Here is a 9,997-nt window from a genome sequence, read left to right on the forward strand (position 1 = left end):
AGTGACAAGGGCATGGATGTTGAGGATGCAGAAATATTCAAGAGGTACCCAATATTATAGCAGTTTTAGGATGTGTTTCCAGCAGAGATTTCAGAGTTTCCTCCTCATAGGGAAGTGGACTTTTCTATTGAGTTGGTACAAGGGGCAACAGAAGCATTGAAGGCACCTTACAGGATGAGTACTCTAGAGTTAGTGGAATTAAAGTTTTAGTTGAAGGAAATGATTGAAAAGGGGTACACTAGGCCGAGTGTATTTCCTTGGGGGGAGCCAGTTTTGTTTGTGAAGAAGAAAGATGGTTCTCTCAGGTTATGTATTAACTACATGTAGTTGAACAAGGTAACCATCAAGAACAAGTATCCATTACCAAGGATTGATGATTTGTTTGACCGGTTGAAGGAAGAAGAAGTGTTATCAAAGATTGATTTGAGATCATGATACCATCAAGTATGCATTAAAGAAGAGGACATCTACAAGACTGCTTTCCAGACTAGGTATGGGCATTATGAATTTATTTTAGTTCCTTTTTGTTTGATTAATGCTTTAGCTACTTTTATGTGCTTGATGAATAGTTTGTTGCATCCTTATCTGGACAATTTTGTTATTGTATTCATTGATGATATATTGATATATTCTAAGAATGAGGAAGAGCATGTTGAACATTTAGAAGCAATATTAAGGTTTCTAAGAGAGAACCAGTTGTATGCCAATATTAGCAAGTGAGGTTTCTTTCAGACTAAGGTACATGACTTGGGGCATGTGGTTTCCAAGGAAGGCATAGTAGTAAATCCGGAAAAGATAAGAGCTATCGTGGAATGGGAAACTCCTAGAAGTGTGGATGAGGTTAGATAATTCATGGGATTAGTGGGTTATTATAGGAGGTTCATCAGGAAATTCTCATGGATTTCATATCCTATTACATCCTTGTAGAGGAAATGAAATAAATTTGAATGGGGAAAAGAATGTGTAGTAAGTTTTGAGAAGTTGAAGCAGTTGTTGACAAATGCTCTATTGTTAAAGAGTGTAGATCCATATAAATAATTTGTTGTGTTTACAGATTCTTGCAAGAGAGCACTTGGTGGAGTCCTTATGTAGGAGGGACATGTGATATGTTATGAATCAGGGAAGCTAAATGAGCATGAGAAAAACTATGTGACACATGATCTTGAGTTGGAAACAAGCATCCATGCCTTGAAGATGTGGAGACAATATCTTCTTGGAAAGAAGTTCATCTTGATGAGTGATCACATTGAATTGAGATACTCGTTTGATCAATTGAGTCTAAATTCCATGAAAGTTAGATGGTCGGCCACAATCAGTGACTTTGACTTCGACATTAGGTACATCAAAGAGAAGGAAAACAAGGTTGCAAATGCTCTTAGCAGAAAAGTTCAGGTGAATCATATAATATATATGAGTTCTTATGGGACAAATTTATAGGACCAGATCTTATAGGTAGGACAATAGGATGATAGGTAGAGGGAGCTTAGGCACATGTTACAGCAGTAGGGTAGAGGTGAACAAGATGTGGACTATCATCTCACAGTAGATGGTTTGATCATATTTATGGACACGATCTATGTGTCGAACAATAGTGAGTGCAAGAAGCTTATCTTTAGGGAGTTTCATGTCAATCCATATTAAGGTCACCATATAGTTAGGAAAACTCTTTTACCATATAGTTTCAAATCACTTATAGTTAAATATCTCTTAAAGTTATTTTTTTGTATTTGTTGATTTTCTATTAGATGCATATATGTTGTGATAGTATTTTGAGATGTATATTTTGATAACATAGGTCTGACATACTATTTTTGTTGGTATTTATGATATAGCACCATACTAGATAGAGGCATATAAAAGACATGTAATTTTGTTTCATGTTGGAGAATGTACTGGTACAAAAGCCTTCATTAAGATAATGAAATCACAAGTTAATTTAATGAGATTATAATAATTTATTTGAACCTAAAGTGATAACACAAAACATTTGGCTATAAACATGGAATGCATGTATACATAGTTTAATTGACCATGAAGCAAGAAGACATATTTTGATTAGAAATAGTTTGATTGTGGGGCATGCAAGAGGAAAACTATTCTTTATTATTTAAATTATTATGGTATAATGGAAGTTAGATATAATTTACTTAATTTTGGAGTTAGATTATGTAACATTCCTGATGTAATGCTCTTCCAACGATTGTAAATATTGTGAATTAATTGCATTTACCCAATGATTATAAATATTGTGAATTACTTGCATTTACTTTTATTACTTAAGACTTAAGAACTGATGGGCATGGCCTATGGACTTGGCCTAGTGGAATCCTAATAGGAATTTAGATTAATTAAAGTGTCGTGTTTTGATTAATTAAAGTGTATTGTTGTGTTATCTTAAAGACAGATAAATAACTAGGGAAAATTTTGGAATTCGCTGGGGGAACTTTAAATAGAAACTCTTTTACCAGATAGTTACAAATCAATTACCTTTCTATCCTTTGAGATAAAACATGATCTCAAAAGATGAGAGCCAAGGCAACTGAGAGAGGCACTTTAAATGGAAAATATTTTACCATATAGTTACAAATCACTTACCCTTCTATCCTTTGATATAAAAGATGATCTCAAAAGATGAGAGCCAAGGAAGGCAACCGAGAGAGGAAGTTGGAGGCATCACGAGAAAGGAATTGGATTCAGAAGCCAACACGAGATGTTGTGAGTGTGAGGCAGGTCATTTCCCTAAGGTATTCTTGAGTTCGTGTAATATCCCTCATTAATGTAAATATTTATTTTATTTACTGCAACCAAATAGATTGTTACTATTTGTTTGAATTATAAACTATTTTGGAATTTAGTTATGGAAGAATAATTTTTGTAGTTATGGGTAAATACTGTTTTACTAGGTAATTAGTTATGGAGACAGTTATCTGTTCCAAAACCAAATACTAGAGTATTTTTACTAAAATGATCAAGAGGATAGGGATATGAGATTAGAAGGAGAAAAGGGGGACTATGCTAAAAGGTTAGGAAGTCCATAATGGCTATGTCTGGTTAAGACTAGATAGATGGTAAACATTAAAGTCTCTAAGGAGAGAGAGAACTCCTGAAATTAGGAGTAGCACGGGGGGAGATTTACCAGAGTAGGTAATCTCATGGCAGGGAGGAAGATTAAAGTGCAAATATTATACAGACTCAGTCATGGACAGCGTAAGAAGATAAGTAAAGAATTGCTTGTATAAGTTATTCACTAAATCTAAGAACATTAGCTAGGGATTGGCTAAATTTTTAGAGATATATTTGTAAATTACTGTGTAAGAATTATATGCAATGTTTCCTATTTCTTGAAGTATGTCATTAGAGTTTTTCGTATTTTATTTTGAAATTCTTCAAGAGAATAATAGGAAACTGAGGGAGAAACCCTTATTACATTCACATAAAGAAACTATATTAAGAATATCAGGATATTTAGCAAATAAATTAGAAGGATAAGCAAATTGGGAAAAGATAAGCATTTCCTGTAAACATGACTATTACAATATCAAATAGGGTAAAGTTCCCTCTATTTTACCTTATCTAATTCAAGAAAATCATTTAAAGTCATATCAGTCGAAAGAGCTTCAAACAATGACAGATAAAATAAACAGGTATACTTAAAGATCAACAGATACTAAACTATTCACGATTCTATACCATAAATCTTTACATGCATTAAAACCCTAGTTGATGCACAAATATACAATTTAATTTTGAACAGCCACTTCGATAATCAAGAGTATAAAAGAGCTCACGAATTCAATTATGCAAGATGGAAGCATCGACTTCTAGAAATTTTCAATAAAAAATAAGATTATAGTCTTAGACAGATAACAAATATTGTAGCATATCGAGCTTCTAAAGAAACCACTAAAGATTTTTCTTTTAAGTCAAAATAAATTGAGATTTTACCAAGCTAGGACTAATTCAATGCAAAACAAATTATACATTTCTATGCCACATTATAACTTTGTATCGAACAAAGTGTAAACCAAACATTCTAAAGAAATTGAGGATGGATAACCCTCAGATTCCAAACTCTGCGTTTGAATAAAACTGGGAAAACAACCGAAGCTCAACAATTAAACTATGAAACCCTCATCTTAGTAAAACTCCAGTAAAACATTTTAAATGTTCCAACTGTCAATGTAATATCAGGAATGGCGGCCTGAAACTCCTTGCTAAAAACCTTCAACATTCAGCTGAAGCTGTAGGCCTCTTTTTCTTAAATGGGACTGAAGCAAGACTTCTAGAAAGAAACACAAAACAAACTATCAAAGGAGCCACAACTCTAGTGGTCTCGAAAGACCCATCTAAAACTTTCATCACTTTATTTTAGACTTGGTGGCCTGACCATCAAAATCCTACCCTAGAAAGAATTGCAGAGAATCGTAATACCTGGAACTGGTTGCGGATGATGAAGTCAAAAGGAGGGTTTGCCACAACGCCAAGATGAATCTTTCGTCCCAAGAACCAGACCTTACACCATGCAAAGAATTTGTATTAGAACATGCAAAAGAGAATAGAAACTATAGTAAATGCACTAAACCCTGATAAACAAGGTCGAATATGTAGAAAAGAGGACTTGAAAGCTTACCTTCAGAGGGAATATTGTAGAAGTTGCCTCCACAGAATGAGTTCTAGAGCGTTGAAGCAATTTCAGGTTCACCAGGGTATTCCAAGATGCCAGAAAACAGTGTGAATAAACTAGTGAACTCGGATTGTAGGAAAAGACAAACATTGCAGGACAGAGCAAAGCCATAAACCCTCGAGAATTCTAGAGTGAAACAATGGCAGATTGAAACCACAGTGTCGAGAAATGAAGGATCGATAACCTGAGGACCGTTTGATCCAGTGGACCATGGTGAATCGTCAATGGAGGAGCCTGATCCCAAGGGTTAGGTTGGATAAGGACAGATGGATCAACTTCAGGTAGCCACCAGGACTAGGACATCCAGAGCACTAAATACACATGCATTTCCTACGTGGGATTTGAGGCTATGGCCTGTAAACAATTAGTGCATAGGACAACAGTGTACCCATTTGTTTAATACATAGGGATGTAAAGATTTTAGAGTCAACGCCGTGTACAACCAAATCCCGCTGCAATCATCATCATACAAATAATACATAGCATCTAAAGTCTAAACCATTGTATTTTAATAAATTTGGTAATGGCATTTAGCAAGGTTGTATATAGGTCATACATGATAGTTAATAATTGATTATGCCTCGTCTAACTTATAAATGTAATTTTGGGGTGGTTTAAGTTATTATATATCTATATCTATATATATATATATATATATATATATATATATATCTAATTTTGATAGATGGATGTGTTACATATGGTATCAGAGCATTCAGGTTCCAAAACTGAGGCCTTTAGAATAAGGAATAACAAAATTGTGTTGTGCACGTAGGAGACAACAAATAGTCAGCATGAGGTGACCTGGAAATCTACCACACGGTTCCATATTGGGAACATGGCCAACATCATTTCAGGGAGGCAATCCCGAGGTTTGGGTGCAGCTGGCGATGATACGCAAAATCCCAATGCAGACCTCTGCACAACTCTCCAAGAAATAAAAGGTGAGATGGCCCGACTCCAGGTAGACAATGAAAGATTGATGCAAGAATAATAAAAGATCCTAAAAATATTTTCAGATAGATAGAATCATCGGCGACTAGCCCCCATTCTGGAGGATTGTTTGGTCAATTTAGTGTCCTAAATTTTTCTACATAAATTATCAATCCAGGTATCGTAAATTGATGAAGTGTAGTGCACTATATGTGCTAGATGGCCCTTCCTACTTTAGTGTTTCTGAGTTTTAAGTTGTTTTGGGGTTTTTAATCCTTTAATCCCTAATGATGTACAATGTATTTACTTTTGCTAAAGAAATGAAATGAAGACTAAGAGTGCTTAAAGTTAGATTTGGAAGTAAAGCTTTTAATCAAGAAAAGAAAAACAGAGTTTCTATTCTTGCTATTTATTATTGATTCTGAATCATGAACTAAAAGGTCTCAAGAGTGAAATGCAACTACCAATTACAAAATCAAAGCTTAAATGAGATATTGAAACTGAAAATGAGATTGCATCTATCTATGATGAAAACAAAACTAAAATGAAATACTGAAAATGAGATTACAACTACTGTCTAATATATTGCAGAATCAAAACTTAATGAAAAACTGAAAATGAAATTGCAACTATTCTACTATAAAAAAACTAAATGAAGTGCTTTGTCCCTCTGCTACACAATTTTGGGAGAACAACCTCCTTGTGATAACATTTTGAGAAATTCCATACTTCATTGTTCTAAATGGAAAAAAAAAACTAAGACTGGATATGAAATTGCAACTAGTCTACTATAAAAGTTAAATGAAGTGCTTTGTCACTCTGCTACACAATTTTGGGAGAACAACCTTCTAGTGATAACATTTTGAGAAATTCCATAATTCATTGTTCTAAATGGAAAAAAAACTAAGATTGGAAATGAAATTGCAACTAGTCTACTATAAAAACTAAATGAAGTGCTTTGTTAGTCTGCTACACAATTTTGGGAGAACAACCTCCTTGTGATAACATTTTGAGGGATTCCATACTTCATTGTTCTAAGAGAAAGTAAACATAAAAATGCAGAGAAAGACTCATTCATAAATGAAATGTTTCACCACTTAGTTTTAAGATGAACCATCAACTGAAAGGGCTTTTAGAAACATTCACTTCCAACATGAGTTACTAAACTAACAATAAAATGGCATTGATCAGTTTACTTCAAAATCTAAAGACTAATGAATAGCAAATGAAATAAATTACTCTACGCTACTGAACTTAACTTCAAGCTACTGATAAAAAACTAGAAAGTAGTGAAACAAAAGAACTATTCTGTGCTGAAATAAAACTATTCTGAGTTAGTAAGAAGATGACAAAAATTGCATTACAAACCAGGTTAGAAAATGGTTATAAACATCATGGAAAAACACAGTGAATTTATAGTTTAACTATGAAAGACAAGACAAAAATAAAATGTAACCTTAACTAACGCAGGGGCCCTCTGCAAAGGTCTCAGGTTATATGCACTTAATCAACACTCTAACAACGCTTTTAGGTATCCATGAAACATAGTCTTTATATTAGAAATAGAGAATGGATTCTTCAAACTACAAAGTGGAAAATATGAACTTAACACATGAGGAAAATCTAACTTGTTCTATGTTCTTCACACAGGTATTTGTAGAGAAATTATACAACTGTTTTAAGGAGAAAAATAAGCTACAACGAAACACGTAGGCAGACAACTATGTAGAATTCTTGTCCTTGGTTGCTTGGAAACATAAATCTATGGTAATGGCTTTTGGATTCAGTTTGCACAGGTGGCAGATGAAGTTCGTGGCCTCAAGAAACTGCTTCGGATCCCATCACTGAGAAACGTGTACAGAACAGAGTCTTGTTTGCCTTAGGTTTCTATGTTTGACTTTCGTTTGACCAGAGTCTTCCTTATTGATCTAGGCCAAATTAATAGGATACGATCCATGCCCTGATGTTTTCCAAGCTACCCATGTAGTCATTTTCCTCTCTTGACACCTGGAACATGCAAAAGCATGAAAGTAGCTGCGGAATAGCCAATTAGCTGCAGAATGTGGCTGTGTTCCGTAGCTAAAAGAAAAAAACTTATTCAAATAGAAAACATAATAGTATAACATGTAAATCACTGAAATATACTCCTTGAGGCAATTTATAATGGTTTTTGATGATAAGGATGCATTTTTCATGGAAAAACAAAGAAGGAAGGATGAGAAAAGTTGCTAAGGGAAAGGCAGATTTGGAGGTCAACATACCCCCACTGCAAGACTATTGTATGTCCCATGCAATAAAAATTGTGAACTCCCTCCTCCTACTGCATTTGTTCTGAGACTTCAGACAAAACATCCAATCTCTTCTTTCTTTTCTTTGCACCAACTGCCATTCTTGGCTTCCTCATGAGAAATCTATACTTGAGGTTAATGAGTGCCCTGTTTAGCTTCTTGTTCTTCCTTTTTAGTTTTCTATTCTTCTTGTGCCAGAAAACTAAGTGAAGCATAGTGTTATCACGGATAATCTTATCCAACTTGTTCTATTCTTTTAAGGCTTCATTTTCTCTTTGGATGTGCTTATTTAGAACTTCTAGCTCATAGATCTCATGTTTAAGTGAGCTAGTTAAAGTTTCTTGTGATGTGGCACGCTTCTCGGGATTAGCTGAAGTCCCTGGGTCTATTGATGTACTCTTTTTCTCCAATGACTCTATTTAGTCATAAATTTGATGTTGGATTGGAGCAATGCCTGGAGAGGCTCTTCTTGGTTTGCTCTCAAAGTTTCGTGGAGGAGAGTTCTGTGAGCTTTTCTCATATGGAATATTGTCAAGGGACTGAGTTGGAGTTCCTCCCTCTAAATCTATAAACTTAGTTTCTTTTGATTTCATTTTCTTCACTTTGCCCCTAAGCCTAGAACTCCTCCTCAAGTTTTGGGAGCCTATGATCTCTTCTTCTGTAGCCTGTTTCCTCTTTCCTTTCTCCTTACCTTTCTTGATTTGTTCCCTGATTTTGATAAGTCTCTTAGAAAGTAGTTGTTCATCCTCCTTAGGTGATGGAGGTTCAGGAATATCCTTGTGGATTTCCTCAATCTTTTCTTTCATTTTTCTCCTCTGCTTTTTCTGCTTTCTGGTATCTGTTAATGTTTCAGAGATTGGCTCTTCTTCATTGTTTTTCTGTGCTAAAGTTTCAGGGGTGTTTTGAATGGTGATACTGGTCTTCCTTGTCCTACTTATTTTTACAGGACTTCCTTCAGGCAATTCTTGAGCATCTTGGAAGAAGTTTCTTACCAAAAAGTCCTCCCATGTGTCCCCTACACTTCTCAAATGAAATTCAACTAAACTAGTCCATGGTGATATAGAGTGGTTTCTATGGACTCAACTTTCCTCTGAACATTAGTTTCCATTCTTCTCAAACTATTCAACATGAAAAAGGGTAGATTGAGGGTTCCATCTTCTAGAAAATTCATTAACAGTCATATATGATCTACATACATGGAACCAAACCTCCCTTCGCATGTAATAAACTTAATAACATGATAATCCATTTGTTTTTAAGTGCAAAGATTGGAATCACTTTTCTAAAAACTGAAGTGTCCATACCTAGATTTTTGAGAATGACCTTCCAGGATTCATCATGAAACTCTTTGTTCTTAAACCACCTCTCTCCTAACCTTGGTAGTTCAGTTGTTTCAGCTATAAAGGACTCGGTAATTGCAAGTTTGATGTCACCTATTTCCACGTCCATTCCATCAAATGACTTGGCAAAGGTTTTGGTGATTTTTTTATTGTAACCATTGAATTTTTCAATGAAATTCAACCAACCAGCCTTCTGTAACATTCCTTTCAGCCATGGATAACCCTCCATGTACTTCACCCCTATGGGTTCAATTCTAATGATGAGCCCCATCACTGCTGTTCTTGGCTATTCTTCAAAATTCCCTTCACTGTTTGAGAAATGCAGTGATTGCGTAAAGAGGACTGTGTATACGACAATGAAGCAACTGGTATATAGAAACAAAAATAACTATGGATATGGAGACGAAATGACAGAATATATGGAAGAAAAATGGCTATGACCATGAGATAAAATGACTGTACATACAGGATATACAAGAATAGAGTAGCTGCATGCATAACATGTGTGGAAATAGAGTGACTGTGTGCACAAGGTAACATAGTGTTTGTATGCACAAAATATATGAAAACAGAGTGATTGTATGCACAAAAAGGTTGCGGAAGTATAAGAGAAAAAATTGGTGGAATACATGAACAATCAGTGTTTTGAAGATTCGTATTCAAATAGGTCATGTTGTTAATCTAACCGTTTAATAGGTGTGTTGTAGAAGTCTAGTTAAGTACGAGTCATTTGAGTTTAAAATGGAGATTAC

This window comes from Pinus tabuliformis, chromosome 8, assembly GCF_031772625.1.
Source record: "Pinus tabuliformis cultivar Carrire ecotype Pingquan chromosome 8, CPIR1, whole genome shotgun sequence".
Classification (NCBI taxonomy): domain Eukaryota; kingdom Viridiplantae; phylum Streptophyta; class Pinopsida; order Pinales; family Pinaceae; genus Pinus; species Pinus tabuliformis.